Genomic DNA, 21,635 nt, shown 5'->3' with positions numbered 1-21,635 from the left:
CACAGAAAGTTGTTGAGGCCAATTCACTAAATATATTCAAAAAGGAGTTAGATGACGTCCTTACTACTAGGGGAATCAAGGGGTATGGTGAGAAAGCAGGAATGGGGTACTGAAGTTGCATGTTCAGCCATGAACTCATTGAATGGCGGTGCAGGCTAGAAGGGCCGAATGGCCTACTCCTGCACCTATTTTCTATGTTTCTAAATCATTGATGTATATTGTAAATAGCTGGGGTCCCAGCACTGAGCTCTGTGACACCCCACTAGTCACTGCTTGCCATTCCGAAAAGGACCCGTTTATCCCGACTCTGCTTCCTGTCTGCCAACCAGTTCTTTATCCACGTCAATACATTACCCCCAGTGCCATGTGCTTTAATTTTGCACACTCATCTCTTGTGTGGGACCATGTCAAAAGCCTTTTGAAAGTCCAAATACACCACATCCACTGGTTCTCCCTTGTCCACTCTACTAGTTACATCCTCAAAAAATTCTAGAAGATTTGTCTTGATTTCCCTTTCATAAATCCATGCTGACTTGGACCAATCCTGTCACTGCTTTCCAAATGCACTGCTATTTCATCTTTAATAATTGATTCCAACATTTTCCTACTACTGAGGTCAGGCTAACCAGTCTATAATTGCCCGTTTTCTTTCTTCCTCCTTTTTTAAAAGTGGGGTTACATTAGCTACCCTCCAGTTCATAGGAACTGATCCCGAGTCGATAGACTGTTGGAAAATGATCACCAATGCATCCACTATTTCTAGGGTCACTTCCTTAACGTACTCTGGGATGCCCCGGGGATTAACATAGAAACATAGAAAATAGGTGCAGGAGTAGGCCATTCGGCCCTTCTAGCCTGCACCGCCATTCAATGAGTTCATGGCTGAACATTCAACTTCAGTACCCCATTCCTGCTTTCTCGCCATACCCCTTGATCCCCCTAGTAGTAAGGACCTCATCTAACTCCTTTTTGAATATATTTAGTGAATTTATCGGCCTTCAATCCCATCAATTTCCCCAACACAATTTCCTGACTAATAAGGATTTCCTTTAGTTCCTCCTTCTCGCTAGACCCTCGGTCCCCTAGTATTTCCGGAAGGTTAATTGTATCTTTCTTTGTGAAGATAGAACCAAAGTATTTGTTCAACTGGTCTGCCATTTCTTTGTTCCCCTAGATAAATTCACCTGAATCTGACTGCAAGGAACCTACATTTGTCTTCACTAATCTTTTTCTCTTCACATATCTATAGAAGCTTTTGCAGTTTTTATGTTCCCAGCAAGCTTCCTCTCATACTCTATTTTCCCCCTCCTAATTAAACCCTTTGTCCTTGGACCCTTGGACTTTCAGAAGGCTTTCGACAAGGTCCCACACAAGAGATTAATGTGCAAAGTTAAAGCACATGGGATTTGGGGTAGTGTGCTGACGTGGATTGAGAACTGGTTGACAGACAGGAAGCAAAGAGTAGGAGTAAATGGGTACTTTTCAGAATGGCAGGCAGTGACTAGTGGGGTACCGCAAGGTTCTGTGCTGGGGCCCCAGCTGTTTACATTGTACATTAATGATTTAGACGAGGGGATTAAATGTAGTATCTCCAAATTTGCAGATGACACTAAGTTGGGTGGCAGTGTGAGCTGCGAGGAGGATGCTATGAGGCTGCAGAGTGACTTGGATAGGTTAGGTGAGTGGGCAAATGCATGGCAGATGAAGTATAATGTGGATAAATGTGAGGTTATCCACTTTGGTAGTAAAAAGAGAGAGACAGACTATTATCTGAATGGTGACAGATTAGGAAAAGGGGAGGTGCAACAAGACCTGGGTGTCATGGTACATCAGTCATTGAAGGTTGGCATGCAGGTACAGCAGGCGGTTAAGAAAGCAAATGGCATGTTGTCCTTCATAGCGAGGGGATTTGAGTACAGGAGCAGGGAGGTGTTACTACAGTTGTACAGGGCCTTGGTGAGGCCACACCTGGAGTATTGTGTACAGTTTTGGTCTCCTAACTTGAGGAAGGACATTCTTGCTATTGAGGGAGTGCAGCGAAGGTTCACCAGACTGATTCCCGGGATGGCGGGACTGACATATCAAGAAAGACTGGATAAACTGGGCTTGTATTCACTGGAGTTCAAAAGAATGAGAGGGGATCTCATAGAAACGTTTAAAATTCTGACAGGTTTAGACAGGTTAGATGCAGGAAGAATGTTCCCAATGTTGGGGAAGTCCAGAACCAGGGGTCACAGCCTAAGGATAAGGGGTAAGCCATTTAGGACCGAGATGAGGAGAAACTTCTTCACCCAGAGAGTGGTGAACCTGTGGTATTCTCTACCACAGAAAGTTGTTGAGGCCAATTCACTAAATATATTCAAAAAGGAGTTAGATGTAGTCCTTACTACTAGGGTGATCAAGGGGTATGGCGAGAAAGTAGGAATGGGATACTGAAGTTGCATGTTCAGCCATGAACTCATTGAATGGCGTTGCAGGCTCGAAGGGCCGAATGGCCTACTCCTGCACCTATTTTCTATGATTTTTATGTCCTCCTCTGCTGAATTCTAAATTTCTCCCAGTCCTCATGTTTGCTGCTTTTTCTGGCCAATTTATATGCCTCTTCCATGGATTTAACACTATCCTTGATTTCCCTTGTTAGCCACAGTTGAGCCACCTTCCCCGTTTTATTTTTACTCCAGACAGGTACGTACAATTGTTGAAGTTCATCCATGTGATCTTTAAATGTTTGCCATTGCCTATTCACCGTCAACCCCCCAAGTATCATTTGCCAGTTTATTGTAGCCAATTCTCGCCTCAAATCATCAAAGTTACCTTTCCCTAAGTTCAGGACCCTAGTCTTTGAATTAACTGTATCACTCTCCATCTTAATAAAGAATTCTACCATATTATGGTCGCTCTTCCCCAAGGGGCCTCGAACAACAAGATTGCTAATTAGTCCTTTCTCATTACACATCATCCAGTCTAGGATGGCCAGCCCTCTAGTTGGTTCCTCGACATATTGGTCCAGAAAACCATCCCTAATACACTCCAGGAAATCCTCTTCCACCGCATTGCTACCAGTTTGGTTAGCCCTTTACAGCACTTTACAGCCAATTAAATACTTTAAGAAGTGTAGTCACTGTTGTAATGTAGGAAACGCAGCAGCCAGGTTGCGTACAGCAAGCTCCCACAAACAGCAATGTGATAATGGCCAGATAATCTGTTTTAGTGATATTGGTTGTGTGATAAATATTGCCAGGACGCCAGGGAAAACTCCCGTGTTCTCTTCGAAACACGCCATGGGATCTTTTACGTCCACCCAAGAAAGCAGATGGGACCTCTGTGTAACGTCTCATTCGCAAGATGGAACCTCCGACAGTCTCTGGAGTTGGACCCACAACCTTCTGATTCAGAGGCGAGAATGTTATTACTATGCCAAGGTCAACACCTGAACTACATGTTGCTGTTTGGTCAGAGAAAGCGGAGCTCTGCAAATCCCTGCTTGCACGTAGGTGCAGAGCGCTACTCACTGGCAGTGTTAGGTCACTTAAATTTTAACCTTAGCAGAAAGTCTATCTTCCAGGTGAAACTTGAGTAGTTTATCAGCATCCAAAATTGACTTGCTTCCTGAAATTACATTACACAGCTGTGTTACTCTAGTGTATTTGGCTTCAAACAATTAATCCCAATGAATCCTCAACAAATGCAAAAAATCTGGATGTACACTTTTCTGTAGAAAGCATAAGTAAAATGCTGAAAATTACAGAAAATAAATTAAAGAAATATTCTTATTTCATAAATCAATCATTGGGCTTGAAATCATGCTCCCATAGGAGTTCCGAGTAGAGTACTTGCTTAGGGAGTCTCGTGTCGGGCATGCGATGTGGCCCGTCCAATGGGCTTTGATGCTGGGGATGTTGGCCTGAGCAAGAACACTGATGATGATGCGTCTATCCTCCCAGTGGATTTGCAGGATCTGGTGGAGGCAGCGCTGGTGGTACTTCTCCAGCGTTTTGAGGTGTCTACTGTATATGGTCCATGTCTCTGAGCCATATAGGAGGGCGGGTATCACTACTGCCCTGTAGACCATAAGCTTGGTGCCAGGTTTGAGGTCCTGGTCTTCAAACACTCTCTTCCTGGTGGGTGGAACGAGCAGTGCAGATAATCAAGCAGGGGATGCTCCGAATCCAAGGGGGTTCCTTACAAAGCCGCTTATCACGCCTCCTGTTGACCAATAGATCCCGACCACACTCGCTCACAGGGGTTCCACCCGCAGAGCTGCTAATGAAAAGGCGACCGAAGGCTGTGCTGGCACACTGGAGGCGGTGTTGGACCTCGTCATCAATGTCTGCCCTTGCTAACAGTAGGCTCCTGAGGTATGGAAAATGATCACGTTGTCTAAGGCCGTGCCGTGGAATTTGATGACGGGGCAGTGCTGCGTACGGAGTCAGGTTGGGGAGGACCTTTCTCTTACGAATGTTTAGCGTCAGGCCTATGCTTTCGTACGCCTCAGTGAAGGTGCTGACGATGGCTTGGAGTTCAGCCTCTGAGTGTGCGCAGATGCAAGCGTTGTCCGCGTACTGTAGTTCGATGACAGAGGATGGGACGACTTTGGATCGAGCCTGGAGGCGACATAGGTTGAACAGATTCCCGTTGGTTCTATCGTTTAGTTCCACTCCAGCGGGGAACTTGTTGATAATGAGATGGAGCATTGCAGCAAGGAAGATCGAGAAGAGTGTTGGTGCAATAACGCAGCCCTGCTTGACTCGGTCCGGACGTGGATTGGATCTGTGGTGGATCCATTGGTCAGGATTACGGCTTGCATGTCATCGTGGAGCAGGCGGAGGATGGTGACACTTTTGGGGGCAGCGGAACGGAGGAGGACGCCCCATAATCCCTCACAGTTGATAGTGTCAAAGGCCTTTGTGAGGTCAAAGAAGGCCATGTACAAGGGTTGGTACTGTTCCCTGCATTTCTGTTGTAGTTGTTGCGCGGTGAAGATCATGTCCGTTGTATCCCGTAATGGACGGAATCTGCACTGTGACTCCAGATTGAGGCGGATTCTTGTGATGACTTTCCCTGTGGCCGACAGCAGGGAGATTCCTCCCCTTTTTTGAAGATGATCACGATTACGGCATCTCTGAGATCTCCTGGCATGCTCTCCTCCTTCCAGATGAGAGAGATGCATTTGTGCCAATAGTGCTTCTCCGTCAAACTTTTAGTGCCTCAGCGGGGATTCCATCTGCTTCTGATGCCTTGTTGTTCTTGAGCTAACGGATGGCCTTTTCTACCTCTAATACTGTGTCTATTACTGCTCCGATCCGAACAGTGCTGGGTAATTTCAAACTACAGTATGTGCTCCGGTAAGAACTCTGTTGTATGAAGAATTTGTGCGATGACATAAGAGTTCAAAGCCTTAAGGATCTGTGACCCCCACTGTTCACTTGCTAGCATTCTTCAGTCCGATCTGAAGCCCTCTACTGTGATCACAAATGGTGCTGATTTCATCATTCAGTGTCAGCTGTGGCTCAGTGGGTAGCACACTTGCCTCTGAGTCAGAAGGTTGTGTCCCCTGGAGTAGGACTTGAACACATAAAACTAGGCTGACACTCCAGTGCAGCGATGAGGGAGTGCTGAACAGTCGGAGGTGCCGTCTTTTGGATGCGACGTTAAACCGAGGCCTTATCTGCTCTCTCAGGTGGACGTAAAAGATCCCATGGCACTATTTTGAAGAAGAGCAGGTGAGTTATCCCCGGTCTCCTGGCTAATATTTATCCCTAAATCAACATAACAAAAACAGATTATCTGGTCGTTATCACATTGCTGTTTGTGCAACTTTGCTGTGCACAAATTGGCTGCCGCGTTTCCTACATTACGACAGTGACTACACTTCAAAAAAAAGTACTTCATTGGCTGTAAAGCGCTTGAGACGACTGTGAAAGGCGCTGTATAAATGCAAGTCTTTCTTTCTCAGGTGCCTTGTTTAAGTCAGCATGTGAACTGAGGATGACATGCCCAGCGGGAGATCGAGAGCCAGTGGCAGTTGGTGAGACGCGGGAGCAGCCTATAAAAGGCCCAGCGGGAGATCGAGAGCCAGTGGCAGTTGGTGAGACGCGGGAGCAGCCTATAAAAGGCCCAGCGGGAGATCGAGAGCCATCGGCAGTTGGTGAGACGCGGGAGCAGCCTATAAAAGGCCCAGCGGGAGATCGAGAGCCAGTGGCAGTTGGTGAGACGCGGGAGCAGCCTATAAAAGGCCCAGCGGGAGATCGAGAGCCAGTGGCAGTTGGTGAGACGCGGGAGCAGCCTATAAAAGGCCCAGCGGGAGATCGAGAGCCATCGGCAGTTGGTGAGACGCGTGAGACGCGGGAGCAGCCTATAAAAGGCCCAGCGGGAGATCGAGAGCCAGCGGCAGTTGGTGAGACGCGGGAGCAGCCTATAAAAGGCCCAGCGGGAGATCGAGAGCCAGCGGCAGTTGGTGAGACGCGTGAGATGCGGGAGCAGCCTATAAAAGGCCCAGCGGGAGATCGAGAGCCAGCAGCAGTTGGTGAGAGGGGAGCAGCCTATAAAAGGCCCAGCGGGAGATCGAGAGCCAGCGGCAGTTGGTGAGACGCGGGAGCAGCCTATCAAAAGGCAGCTACAGCGGGAGAGAAAGCAAAATAGAAGTAGAAAGTAATCAAAAAGTGACGTCACAGCCAATGAGGTAAGTGATTGGTGAGTAGCTTTTCTTTTATTTTTTATATCAGTAAGTGAACTGTAACATTGTTATTACCAATTTAAGGGTATCTAAGGTTAAGACATGGCAGGAGAGCTCGGCCATGTGATATGCTCCTCCTGTACCATGTGGGAACTCGGGGACACTTCCGGTGTCCCTGGGCGCTACGTGTGTGGGAAGTGTATCCGCCTCGAGCTCTTGACGGTCCGCGTTGCGGAATTGGAGCTGAGGGTGGATTCACTCTGGAGCATCCACGATGCTGAGAATGACGTGAGTATCACATGTAGTGAGTTAGTCTTACCGCAGGAGAAGGGTCCACAGCCAGATAGGGAATGGAAGACCAGCAGGAAGAGCAGTGCAAGAAAGATAGTGCAGGGGTCCCCTGTGGTCATCCCCCTGCAAAACAGATACACCGCTTTGGGTACTGTTGGGGAGGATGACTCATCAGGGGAGGGCAGCAGCAGCCAAGTTCATGGCACCGTAGGTGGCTCTGCTGCACAGGAGGGCAGGAAAAAGAGTGGGAGCGCGATAGTGATAGGGGATTCGATGGTGAGGGGAATAGATAGGCGTTTCTGCGGACGCAACCGAGACTCCAGGATGGTATGTTGCCTCCCTGGTGCAAGGGTCAAGGATGTCTCGGAGCGGGTGCAGGACATTCTGAAATGGGAGGGAGAACAGCCAGTTGTCGTGGTGCACATTGGTACCAACGACATAGGTAAAAAAAGGGATGAGGTCCTACGAAAAGAATTTAAGGAGCTAGGAGCTAAATTAAAAAGTAGGACCTCAAAAGTAGTAATCTCGGGATTGCTACCAGTGCCACGTGCTAGTCAGAGTAGGAATCACAGGATAGCGCAGATGAATACATGGCTTGAGCAGTGGTGCAGCAGGGAGGGATTCAAATTCTTGGGGCATTGGAACCGGTTCTGGGGGAGGTGGGACCAGTACAAACCGGACGGTCTGCACCTGGGTAGGACCGGAACCAATGTCCTAGGGGGAGTGTTTGCTAGTGCTGTTGGGGAGGAGTTAAACTAATATTGCAGGGGGATGGGAACCTATGCAGGGAGACAGAGGGAGACAAAAAGGAGGCAAAAGCAAAAGACAGAAAGGAGATGAGGAAAAGTGGAGGGCAGAGAAACCCAAGGCAAAGAACAAAAAGGGCCACTGTACAGCAAAATTCTAAAAGGACAAAGGGTGTTAAAAAAGCAAGCCTGAAGGCTTTGTGTCTTAATGCAAGGAGTATCCGCAATAAGGTGGATGAATTAACTGTGCAAATAGATGTTAACAAATATGATGTGATTGGGATTACGGAGACGTGGCTCCAGGATGATCAGGGCTGGGAACTCAACATCCAGGGGTAATCAACATTCAGGAAGGATAGAATAAAAGGAAAAGGAGGTGGGGTAGCATTGCTGGTTAAAGAGGAGATTAATGCAATAGTTAGGAAAGACATTAGCTTGGATGATGTGGAATCTATATGGGTAGAGCTGCAGAACACTAAAGGGCAAAAATCGTTAGTGGGAGTTGTGTACAGACCTCCAAACAGTAGTAGTGATGTTGGGGAGGGCATCAAACAGGAAATTAGGAGTGCATGCAATAAAGGTGCAGCAGTTATAATGGGTGACTTTAATATGCACATAGATTGGGCTAGCCAAACTGGAAGCAATACGATGGAGGAGGATTTCCTGGAGTGCATAAGGGATGGTTTTCTAGACCAATATGTCGAGGAACCAACTAGGGGGGAGGCCATCTTAGACTGGGTGTTGTAAATGGGTACTTTTCGGAATGGCAGGCAGTGACTAGTGGAGTACCGCAGGGTTTTGTGCTGGGGCCCCAGTTGTTTACATTGTACATTAATGATTTAGACGAGGGGATTAAATGTAGTATCTCCAAATTTGCGGATGACACTAAGTTGGGTGGCAATGTGAGCTGCGAGGAGGATGCTATGAGGCTGCAGAGTGACTTGGATAGGTTAGGTGAGTGGGCAAATGCGTGGCAGATGAAGTATAATGTGGATAAATGTGAGGTTATCCACTTTGGTGGTAAAAACAGAGAGACAGACTATTATCTGAATGGTGACAGATTAGGAAAAGGGAAGGTGCAACGAGACCTGGGTGTCATGGTACATCAGTCATTGAAGGTTGGCATGCAGGTACAGCAGGCGGTTAAGAAAGCAAATGGCATGTTGGCCTTCATAGCGAGGGGATTTGAGTACAGGGGCAGAAAGGTGTTGCTACAGTTGTACAGGGCCTTGGTGAGGCCACACCTGGAGTATTGTGTACAGTTTTGGTCTCCTAACTTGAGGAAGGACATTCTTGCTATTGAGGGAGTGCAGCAAAGATTCACCAGACTGATTCCCGGGATGGTGGGACTGACCTATCAAGAAAGACTGGATCAACTGGGCTTGTATTCACTGGAGTTCAGAAGAGTGAGAGGGGACCTCATAGAAACGTTTAAAATTCTGACGGGTTTGGACAGGTTGGATGCAGGAAGAATGTTCCCAATGTTGGGGAAGTCCAGAACCAGAGGTCACAGTCTAAGGATAAGGGGTAAGCCATTTAGGACCGAGATAAGGAGAAACTTCTTCACCCAGAGAGTGGTGAACCTGTGGAATTCTCTACCACAGAAAGTAGTTGAGGCCAATTCACTAAATATATTCAAAAGGGAGTTAGATGAAGTCCTTACTACTCGGGGGGATCAAGGGGTATGGCGTGAAAGCAGGAAGGGGGTACTGAAGTTGCATGTTCAGCCATGAACTCATTGAATGGCGGTGCAGGCTAGAAGGGCTGAATGGCCAGCTCCTGCACCTATTTTCTATGTTTCTATGTTTCTATGACATTTGTTTGTCATCGAATGGGAATGGACCAAGTATTCTTCCAGCTGTTACACAAAGCCGGAGGGACTAAGTTATTGAAATAGTTGACGTGTTGCTTACAATGTGTTATACCCCTTAAGAGAACTTTCATTGACTGAAGACATGACTGGAAAAGAATGTGAAGATCTACATAATCATGTTGACAATAAAATGGAGAGGAATGGGCTTTATTATGTAGTGCATTTTCCAAGTGAGAAGATGACTCCTGCTATCGAAAGAATGAAAAGACTGGAACCTGGAAAACCCACATCCATTGTTGGTGTCAAAACTTTATTGAAAATTACTGCTTGTTTTCTGAGTTTTGAAGCACCTATTGTTGCCTGACCCTCGAGCAGTAAACTTACAAGACAATTTTAGGAAATGTTTAACCACCACGCACATCAAATGGCACACAGTGATGTCACCAAATTTGCTATCTGCAGTCACTTTTGAAGTGGAAGAAGTATCACTCTGGTATTCAGCATAAAAGATCCCACGACACTCTTTCACAGAAAAGCAGGGACATTCTCCTCGGTGTCTTGGCCGATATTTATTCCTCAACCAAAATCATTAAAACAGATTATCTGGTCATTATTTCATTGCTGTTGATGGGATCTTCCCGCACACACATTGGCTGCCGCATTTCCTAAATTACAAGTGAATAAACTTCACAAAAGTCATCATCATCATCATGGGCAGTCCCTCGGAATCGAGGAAGACTTGCTTCCACTCCTGAAGTGAGTTCTTTGGTGGCTGAACAGTCCAATACGAGAACCACAGTCCCTGTCACAGGTGGGACAGACAGTGGCTGAGGGAAGGGGTGGGTGGGACAGGTTTGCCACACGCTCTTTCCGCTGTTTGCGCTTGATTTCCACATGCTCTCGAGACTCGAGGTGCTCAGAGCCCTCCCGGATGCACTTTCTCCACTTAGGGCGATCTTTGGCCAGGGACTCCCCGGTGTCAGTGGGAATGTTGCACTTTATCAGGGAGGCTTCGAGGGTGTCCTTGTAACTTTTCCTCTCCCCACCTTTGGCTCATTTGCCGTAAAGGAGCTCTGCGTAGAGCACTTGCTTTAGGAGTCTCGTGTCTGGCATGCGAACAATGTGGCCTGCCACATAGTACTTAAATTAAAAAGTACTTAATTGGCTGTAAAGCAGTTTGGGACGTTCTGAGGTCGTGAAAGGCACCAGAGAAAAATACAAGTCTTTCTCTTTCTTATAAGTCATTGACCCATATGGAAAGGGTGAATCTTCTTCCAACTTTGAAGATTACAAGTTTATTTCTCATTTTAATGTCTTTATTTTAACGCCTCTGATATGAAGCATACACAATTGGCTGAGAACCTTTTCTGAGGCCTGCTTATCCTCGGGATCATCAAGTTGATTGATATGATGCACATGCAGGTTGAGATCTCACTTTGTTCCATTCTCAGTGAGTTATATAAGAAATAGGAGTAGGAGTAGGCCATACAGCCCCTCCCGCCTGCTCCGCCATTCAATATCATGGCTGATCTGATCATGGACTCAGCTCCACTTCCCTGCCTGCTCCCCATAACCCTTTATCCCCTTATCGTTTAAGAAACTGTCTATTTCTGTCTTAAATTTATTCAATGTCCCAGCTTCCACAGCTTTTTCCGAGTTCTTTTTGTTTGCTGGTGGTGGGGTGTTAGAACGGTGGTGGGCGACAGCTCTGCACCACAAACTCGAGCCACAGCAGCTTTTAAATTATAGCAGGTCGAAAGGACTAGCAGACCCCGTGTGTATTAGATCAGCTGTTGTACAATATTACCTGCCACTTCAGGAGTACTTTCCCCCGCCCCCCAAACCTCCCTGGTCAGGGGGGGGAGCAGAGTGCTGCAATTGGCCCCAAAGGACGAGATGCAGCAGAAAGCAGCAAATCAATGATTGGAGATGGAAAGATTGAAACGCTGATGATGCCTGTAAACTCACACAGCTGGAAAGCATCGCTCTCCTGCATTAGAAAGAGAACAGGCTGGAAATTTGACAGCAGGTCTGGTGAAAGATTGAAAAAAAATAGGTCAGCATTACAGGTCGAGACTAATGGAACCCCAAAATAGAGTTCTAACGAGGAGCCACCTACTGAAACACTGACCTGTCTTTTCTTTTTCGTTTAGATAAACAACGGTTGTAATTTTCTGGCATTGACTGTTTCCAGCACTTTTCCCTTAGGAAACTCATTCCTGTTGTTGGATGAGAGGACTCCTTCAACCCTGTCCCACTGGATAATTCCAATCCAGAATTTACTCACTTTTTAAAAAAAAAATATTTTGAGCCTTTAGTGATTTCACAACAAACCACTGGCCTGCCAATACGATGACAGAACATAAGAACATAGAAAATAGGTGCAGGAGTAGGCCGTTCGGCCCTTCGAGTCTGTACCACCATTCAATATGATTATGGTTGATCATGCAACTTCAGTACCCCATTTTGGCTTTCTCTCCATATCCCTTGTTCCCTTTCACTGTAAGGGACACATCTAACTCCCTTTTAAATATATCTAATGAACTGGCCTCAACAACTTTCTCTGCGAGAGAATTCCACAGGTTCACAAATCTCTGAGTGAAGAAGTTTCTCCTCATCTCGGTCCTAAATGGCTGTGACCCCTGGTTCTGGACTTCCCCAACATCGGGAACATTCTTCCTGCATCTAACGTGTCCAATCCCGTCAGAATTTTATATGTTTCTATGAGATCCCCTCTCATTCTTCTAAATTCCAGTGAATATAAGCCGAATCGATCCAATCTTTAGAAAATAGGTGCAGGAGTAGGCCATTCGGCCCTTCTACCCTGCACTGCCATTCAATGAGTTCATGGCTGAACATGCAACTTCAGTACCCACTTCCTGCTTTCTCACCATACCCCTTGATCCCCTTAGTAGTAAGAACTACATCTAACTCTTTTTTGAATATATTTAGTGAATTGGCCTCAACAACTTTCTGTGGTAGAGAATTCCACAGGTTCACCACTCTCTGGGTGAAGAAGTTCCTCCTCATCTCGGTCCTAAATGGCTTACCCCTTATCCCTAGATTGTGTCCCCTGGTTCTGGACTTCCCCAACATTGGGAACATTCTTCCTGCATCTAACCTGTCTAAACCCGTCAGAATTTTAAACGTTTCTATGAGGTCCCCTCTCATTCTTCTGAACTCCAGTGAATACAAGCCCAGTTGATCCAGTCTTTCTTGATAGGTCAGTCCCGCCATCCCGGGAATCAGTCTGGTGAACCTTCGCTGCACTCCCTCAATACCAAGAACGTCCTTCCTCAGGTTCGAAGACCAAAACTGTACACAATACTCCAGGTGTGGCCTCACCAATGCCCTGTACAACTGTAGCAACACCTCCCTGCCCCTGTACTCAAATCCCCTCGCTATGAAGGCCAACATGCCATTTGCTTTCTTAACCGCCTGCTGTACCTGCATGCCAACCTTCAATGACTGATGTACCATGACATCCAGGTCTCGTTGCACCTCCCCTTTTCCTAATCTGTCACCATTCAGATAATAGTCTGTCTCTCTGTTTTTACCACCAAAGTGGATAACCTCACATTTAGCCACATTATACTTCATCTGCCATGCATTTTCCCACTCACCTAACCTATCCAAGTCGCCTGCAGCCTCATAGCATCCTCCTCGCAGCTCAGACTGCCACCTAACTTAGTGTCATCCGCAAATTTGGAGATAATACATTTAATCCCCTCGTCTAAATCATTAATGTACAGTGTAAACAGCTGGGGCCCCAGCACAGAACCTTGCGGTACCCCACTAGTCACCGCCTGCCATTCTGAAAAGTACCCATTTACTCCTACTCTTTGCTTCCTGTCTGACAACCACTTCTCAATTCATGTTAGAACACTACCCCCAATCCCATGTGCTTTAACTTTGCACATTAATCTCTTGTGTGGGACCTTGTCGAAAGCCTTCTGAAAGTCCAAATATATCACATCAACTGGTTCTCCCTTGTCCACTCTACTGGAAACATCCTCAAAAAATTCTAGAAGATTTGTCAAGCATGATTTCCTTCACAAATCCATGTTGACATGGACCTATCATGTCACCTCTTTCCAAATGCGCTGCTATGACATCCTTAATAATTGATTCCATCATCTTACCCACTACCGATGTCAGGCTTACCGGTCTATAATTCCCTGTTTTCTCTCTCCCTCCTTTTTTTAAAAAGTGGGGTTACATTGGCTACCTTCCACTCGATAGGAACTGATCCAGAGTCTATGGAATGTTGGAAAATGACTGTCAATGCATCCGCTATTTCCAAGGCCACTTCCTTAAGTACTCTGGGATGCAGTCCATCAGGCTCTGGGGATTTATCGGCCTTCAATCCCATTAATTTCCCCAACACAATTTCCCGGCTAATAAGGATTTCCCTCAGTTCCTCCTCCTTACTAGACCCTCTGACCCCTCTTATATCCGGAAGGTTGTTTGTGTCCTCCTTAGTGAATACTGAACCAAAGTACTTTTTCAATTGGTCCGCCATTTCTTTGTTCCCCGTTATGACTTCCCCTGAATCTGACTGCAGGGGACCTACGTTTGTCTTTACTAACCTTTTTCTCTTTACATATCTATAGAAACTTTTGCAATCCGTCTTAATGTTCCCTGCAAGCTTCTTCTCGTACTCCATTTTCCCTGCCCTAATCAAACCCTTTGTCCTCCTCTGCTGAGTTCTAAATTTCTCCCAGTCCCCAGGTTCGCTGCTATTTCTGGCCAATTTGTATGCCATTTCCTTGGCTTTAATACTATCCCTGATTTCCCTAGATAGCCACGGTTGAGCCACCTTCCCTTTTTTATTTTTACGACAGACAGGAATGTACAATTGTTGTAGTTCATCCATGCGGTCTCTAAATGTCTGCCATTGCCCATCCACAGTCAACCCCTTCAGTATCATTCCCCAATCAATCCTAGCTAATTCACGCCTCATACCTTCAAAGTTACCCTTCTTTAAGTTCTGGACCATGGTCTCTGAATTAACTGTTTCATTCTCCATCCTAATGCAGAATTCCACCATATTATGATCACTCTTCCCCAAGGGGCCTCGCACAACGGTATTGCTAATTAATCCTCTCTCATTACACAACACCCAGTCCAAGATGGCCTCCCCTCTAGTTGGTTCCTCGACATATTGGTCTAGAAAACCATCCGTTATGCACTCCAGGAAATCCTCCTCCACTGTATTGCTTCCAGTTTGGTTAGCCCAATCTATGTGCATATTAAAGTCACCCATTATAACTGCTGCACCCTTATTGCATGCACCCCTAATTTCCTGTTTGATGCCCTCCCCAACATCACTACTACTGTTTGGAGGTCTGTACACAACTCCCACTAACGTTTTTTGCCCTTTGGTGTTCTGCAGCTCTACCCATATAGATTCCACATCATCCAAGCTAATGTCCATTCTAACTATTGCATTAATCTCTTCTTTAACCAGCAATGCTACCCCACCTCCTTTTCCTTTTATTCTATCCTTCCTGAATGTTGAATACTCCTGGATGTTGAGTTCCCAGCCCTGATCATCCTGGAGCCACGTCTCCGTAATCCCAATCACATCATATTTGTTAACATCTATTTGCACAGTTAATTCATCCACCTTATTACGGATACTCCTTGCATTAAGACACAAAGCCTTCAGGCTTGTTTTTTTAACACCCTTTTTCCTTTTAGAATTTTGCTGTACAGTGGCCCTTTTTGTTCTTTGCCTTGGGTTTCTCTGCCCTCCACTTTTCCTCATCTCCTTTCTGTCTTTTGTTTTTGTCTCCTTTTTGTTTCCCTCTGTCTCCCTGCATTGATTCCCATCCCCCTGCCATATTAGTTTAACTCCTCCCCAATAGCACTAGCAAACACTCCCCCTTGGACATTGGTTCCGGGCCGAGGGTGCCTGCCAACCCTTTACCACCCAGCAGCGACTCCTTTCCACCTGGCAAGGGAAATTGCCCCGCACGAGCGGGGCCGCCGCCGCTCAGTTCCCCCGACAGCTTTTCCCGGTGGGAAGCTGCCAGTAGCTGGGTGGCGCGTCCGCCCTTAACCTTCACCCACCCCCGCCCTCCCCAACTCAACTAGGTCTTGGATGGGGCAGAGCCTGTTACTATGGTATCTATAACTTACATTTGTATAGCTGCGAGGTCAGGAAATGCACACCCATTCTACATTGGGATGCAGGAGTCTGTGGTCCGGATGGAACCGAGTGTTTGTTTCATCTCATCAGCAAACTCACAGGATCAGAGCTCATGTCTGGGCTACCTTGGCTTAGCTTCATGTGAAGTGCAGGTGATTACTTCATGACAGAACTCCACTTTTTGCTTCACGGCTTAACACTTGTTCGTCAAAACCAACAAAATCTTTTTTTGAGAAATGGTGCTAGTAATGTAATGATAGCGGCGAGAGATCGTGGCGGAGTTGCGGCGAATGAGGGTACGGGGCCCAGAAGAGCCGAAGGCCCTGGGGCAGCACGGGCCAGCCCACACTGCGATATGTGTGTGCACTAGATCCGTGCAGCACAGCAGGTCTCCAGTCATCCTGGTTAACTCTTGCCACTGGATTAAGGGCGAGCTCTGTCAAGTCCGTGTGGTGGCTGGTGTGCAACGGTCACTACACGTTAAAAAATTCCACGCACAGGCACCTTCCACCCCCTCAATTGGAGTTCAGGACAGGAGCATCGGGTCCTTCATTGAAACATGTGTGAACTCATGTGGAAGCAAGTCATCCTCGTTCGAGGGACCGCCTATGACATGACATGACGATGAGCTTAGAGACCTGCCATGATGAACTAAGGTTTAAAAACTGCGAATAAACAGCACCGACACATCGCAGCGACCAACGCGATGGGAAAAGCCACTTGTATTGGGATGTTTGCAACCAGTCAGAGTTTTTCATTCTGTACACATCAATGCAACCACTCATTTACTTCATGTTCTTCACAAAATCCTCACCTTTCTTTATAGAGCCCTTCAGTTGACTCACAGCTCATCTACAAGCTTCTCTTCAAAAGCAGATAGTTTGCCGAGCCCAAGATTCTTCTCAGTGCCATTTTTCCTGAGAATCAGAGGTGTAGAGAATTCTGATTCCCACTAGAGTTTTATTTTGGGTGTGGTGCCAACAGGTGCCCTTGAAACCCAACCAACCATGGCACTACTTCAGGAGAGGTGGGAAGAGAGAAGATGGACAGAAACAAAAACTGTGTTTCTAGAAAGCTGAAGGCACAATCGCTGACATTTTAATTTTCCCCAGGAACCCCCCCCACCCCCCCCAATATATCGTGGCCTGGATTTTCCAGTGCCTGTAACACAAGTTTCAGGTTTCTACATGCAATGCAAAGGTGTGAAAACCCGGAACTTGCGGTCAAGTTTCAGCTCGACAGTCCGTACAAATCCCCGGGAAACGGACATTCCCCGACGGAGAGTTGAGCTATTTGCCCAATTACTGCCCAGTGAATGTCTACAAAACTCTTACGGCTGGTAATGGCAGGCATAGAGCCTTCTTTTACCAGCGTAAGGGTTTAAAGAAATATTAAAATATTAAACCTAAAAAAAACCTTTAAAATTAGTCCAGGTCATTTTGGACCTGATAAAAATGTTTACCGTTATTTTTCAAAACATTAAATTTTTATTTTAAATGTTTAATTACATTGCATTTTAATTAATTTTGACCATGTAATTTATTTTTATTTAAGTTGTGTGAAATTTGTGATTGTTAGGTGATTCCTATTAATCTTCTGAGGATTCTGTACATAAATGGAATATTCATAAGTATAATAGGGATCCCCCTTTCTCATTGGTTGGGCCGACCCAGGGGCACTTGCGAACCATAAGTGTTCCTGGGATACGTGGGCCTTTACGCAGGCCTATGCCTGCAGTCCCAGGAGCGCGAGTCTACGTAAGTACCGGGCCATCAGGTAGGTTTGTACTTTTATTGCAGTTTGGTGGCATTTGCCTGTGGGAAGCCTCTGACTGCAAATTCAGGCCCAGTGAGTTCTCATCCCTCTCCTCTCCTGAGGTTACTGACATCTTACAAACCATTTACAGCACAGAAACAGGCCATTTGGCCTACACAGGTCCATACTGCTGTTTATGTTCCACACGAGCCTGCTCCCACACTCTCTTCATCTCACTCCATTAAAATATCCTTATATTCCTTTCTCCCTCCAGGCTTATCGAGCTTCCCCTTTAATGCATCTATACTCTTCACCTCAAATACTCGCTGTGGTAATAAAAAAAAAAAATGCTGAAATACTCAGCAGGTGACCTGCTGATAAACCTGCTGAGTATTTCCAGCATTTTCTGTTTTAAAATTCAGATTTCCAGCATCCACAATATTTTTTTTGTACTCCCTGTGGTTGCGAGTTCCACATCCTAACTGCTCTCTGGGTAAAGAAGTTTCTCCTAAATTCCCTACTGGATTTATTAGTGATTAGCTTTGGCCCCAGGTCCGTACGGAGTGTGTACGGACCTGGGAAGGCATCGCAAAAGCCGGTTTTCAGCATACAATGCGCATGCATATCGTATATCGGGTACGAGGACATTTGCAAGGGCGAGATTGCGGGATTTACCCAGATCTTGCCCAGCAAATGTCCTCAGAACTTTTGCACCTGATAAAAGCAGGCGCATAGCCTACTGTTACAGGCGTAAGAGTTTACAAAAATTTAAAAAATATAATTAAATTAAATTTAAAATACACATTTTTAAAAACTCTGCCCTCTACGCTACATTTATTTTTTAAAAACTTTTTAAAAACTCGGAATTTTTTTTTCTCAAAGGTACTTATTAACTTTAATTTCAATTAATTTTAATGATGTGAGGTGTGTTTTTTATTTTTTATTATATGTGCTTAGTGTGTGTGTTTTTTTTCCATTAATAGCAATGAGAGCTGGTAGATACGGAGTTCCCATTGTTATTAATGAGAAAGCTGTGGAATACAGTACCTGATTGGTTGAGCAGTCACACGTGACTGCACCGTCTGCGTGGTAACCTGGAGGACGGGAGCGTGCTTCGCAGCGCGGGAAGAGAAGGCCTCCCCACTGGAATCTCACGTTCCTCCCGGACCACCAGGTAAATTCGTAGAAGTGTTTCAGGTCAATTGCCCATGGGAAGCCTCCAATCGCAATTTCAGCCCCTTTATTTATGGCCCCTCTTCTTCTTAGGCAGTCCCCAGAGTCCATGATGACTTGCTTCCACTAAAATGAGTTCTAAGGTGACTAATGAGTCCTTTGTGGGATCTACAGACTTTGTTACAGGTGGGGCAGGTGGTGGTTGAAGGGACGGGTGGGTGGAGTGCTGTTTGTACTTGGCTCCTAGTTCTGGTCTCGCCCACAAGTGAAACATCTTCTCTACGTCTACCCTATCAAACTTCTTCATAACCTTGAAACATAGAAACATAGGGGCCAAGTTTCGGCCTGAGTTGCTCCTGTTTTTTTGGAGCAACTGGTTTTAGAATGGAGTATCTTAGAAATCTGAATTCTCGGCATTTAGTTTGCTCCAGTTCTAGTCAGTTAGAACAGTTTCACTTTGGAACAGAATTTTTTTTTTCAAAAGGGGGCGTGTCCGGCCACTTACGCCTGTTTTCAAGAATGGAGTAAGTGAAGATTTTTGTACGTTCGAAAAAACCTTGTCTACACTTTAGAAAATCAGGCGTAGGTTACAAATCAGGCTTCAAATCAGGCGTAGGGAATGGGGGGGGGGGGGGTTTAAAGGGAAGTTTACAAACATTAAACACTTCAGTTTTACAAATAAAGAGCCATCATCAATAATAAATGATAAATACATCAATAAAGCAACTTCCAAATCAATCAAAATATAATTTTTTTTAAAAATCAATAAATAAAACATTTTCTACTTACCGACTGCAGCACTGGGAGTCCTCCAACAGCGTGCTGGGAAGACCCCCCCAGTGTGTCTCTATCTCTCTGTCTGTCAGTGTCTGTGTTTCTGACAGCGAGGGGAGGGGGAGTGGGGTGTGGGAGGGGGAGAAGGGAGAGAGGAGGGAGGGAGGGAAGGAGAGAGGAGGGAGGGAGGGAAGGAGAGAAGGAGGGAGGGAGGGAAGGAGAGAAGGAGGGAGGGAGGGAAGGAGAGAAGGAGGGAGGGAGGGAAGGAGAGAGGAGGGAGGGAGGGAAGGAGATAGGAGGGAGGGAGTGAAGGAAGGAGAGAGGAGGGAGGGAGGGAAGGAAGGAGAGAGGAGGGAGGGAGGGAAGGAGAGAAGAGGGAGGGAGGGAAGGAGAGAGGAGGGAGGGAAGGAGAGAAGGAGAGAGGAGGGAGGGGAGGAGGGAGGCAGGGAAGGAGAGAAGGAGGGAGGGAGGGAAGGAGAGAGGAGGGAGGGAGGGAAGGAGAGAGGAGGGAGGGAGGGAAGGAGAGAGGAGGGAAGGGGGAAGGAGAGAGGAGGGAGGGGGGAAGGAGAGAGGAGGGAGGGGGGGAAGGAGAGAGGAGGGAGGGGGGAAGGAGAGAGGAGGGAGGGAAGGAGAGAGGAGGGAGGGAAGGAAGGAAGGAGAGGGGAGGGAGGGAGGGAAAGAGAGAGGAGGGAGGGAAGGAGAGAAGGAGAAAGGGGGAAGGAGAGAGGAGGGAGGGAGGGAAGGCGAGAGGGAGGGAGGGAAGGAGAGAAGAGGGAGGGAGGGAAGGAGAGAGAAGGGAGGGAGGGAAGGAGAGAGGATGGAAGGAGGGAAGGAGAGAGGAGGGAGGGAAGGAGAGAGGAGGGAGGGAGAGAAGGAGAGAGGAGGGTGGGAGGGAAGGAGAGAGGAGGGAGGGAGGGAAGGAGGGAGGGAGGGAAGGAGAGAAGGAGGGAGGGAGGGAAGGAGAGAGGGAGGGAGGGAGGGAATGAGAGAGGGAGGGAGGGAGGCAAGGAGAGAGGGAGGGAGGGAAGGAGAGAAGGGGGGAGGGAGGGAAGGAGAGAGGAGGGAGGGAGGGAAGGAGAGAGGAGGGAGGGAGGGAAGGAGAGAGGAGGGAGGGAGTGAAGGAGAGAGGAGGGAGGGAGTGAAGGAAGGAGAGAGGAGGGAGGGAGGGAAGGAAGGAGAGAGGAGGGAGGGAGGGAAGGAAGGAGAGAGGAGGGAGGGAGGGAAGGAGAGAAGAGGGAGGGAGGGAAGGAGAGGAGGGAGGGAGGGAAGGAGAGAGGAGGGTGGGAAGGAGAGAAGGAGAGAGGAGGGAGGGGAGGAGGGAGGGAGGGAAGGAGAGAAGGAGGGAGGGAGGGAAGGAGAGAGGAGGGAGGGAGGGAAGGAGAGAGGAGGGAGGGAGGCAAGGAGAGAGGAGGGAGGGAGGAAAGGAGAGAGGAGCGAAGGGGGAAGGAGAGAGGAGAGAGGGGGGAAGGAGAGAGGAGGGAGGGGGGAAGGAGAGAGGAGGGAGGGGGGGAAGGAGAGAGGAGGGAGAGGGAAAGGGAGAGGAGGGAGGGAGGGAAGGCGAGAGGGAGGGAAGGAAGGAGAGAGGAGGGAGGAAGGGAAGGAGAGAGAAGGGAGGGAGGGAAGGAGAGAGAGGAGGGAGGGAAGGAGAGAGGAGGGAGGGAGGGAAGGAGAGAGGGAGGGAGGGAAGGAGGGAGAGAGGAGGGAGGGAGGGAAGGAGAGAGGAGGGAGGGAGGGAATGAGAGAGGAGGGAGGGAGGGAAGGAGAGAGGAGGGAGGGAGGGAAGGAGAGAGGGAGGGAGGGAGGGAGGGAAGGAGAGAGGAGGAGAGGGAGGGAAGGAGAGAGGAGGGAGGGAAGGTGAGAAGGAGAGAGGAGGGAGGGAGGGAAGGAGGAGAGGAAGGAGAGGGGAGGGAGGGGAGAGAGGAGGAGGGAGAGAGAGGGAGGAGGAGGGAGGGAAGGAGAGAGGAGGGAGGGAAGGAAGGAGAGAGGAGGGAGGGAAGGGAGAGGGAGGGAGGGAGGGAAGGAGAGAGGAGGGAGGGAGAGAGGGAGGGGGAGGGAGGGAGGGAAGGAGAGAGGAGGGAGGGAGGAGAGAGGAGGGAGGGAGGAGGTGAGAGGAGGGAGGGAAGGGAGGGAGGGAGGAGGAGGGTGGAGGTGAGAGGGTGGGAGGGTAGGAGAGGTGGGGTGGGTGGGTGGAGTGTGGGAGAGAGGGAGGGAGGTGGTGGGGTGGGTGGGTGGGATGAGGTGGTGGTGGGTGGT

The 21,635-nt window shown here is 47.7% G+C and overlaps 1 protein-coding gene across 7 annotated transcripts in view; it reads right to left on the bottom strand.

Annotated features, from left to right (window-relative positions):
* LOC139278696 (L-fucose kinase) overlaps nucleotides 1-21,635 on the bottom strand; it is a 427,721-nt gene that overhangs the window by 253,244 nt on the left and 152,842 nt on the right. The gene's annotated exons all lie outside the window — the stretch shown is intronic.

Source organism: Pristiophorus japonicus, chromosome 13, assembly GCF_044704955.1.
Source record: "Pristiophorus japonicus isolate sPriJap1 chromosome 13, sPriJap1.hap1, whole genome shotgun sequence".
NCBI lineage: Eukaryota > Metazoa > Chordata > Chondrichthyes > Pristiophoridae > Pristiophorus > Pristiophorus japonicus.
Note: the sequence above shows the minus strand (reverse complement) of the source record. Positions and strands in the feature narration are given on the sequence as shown.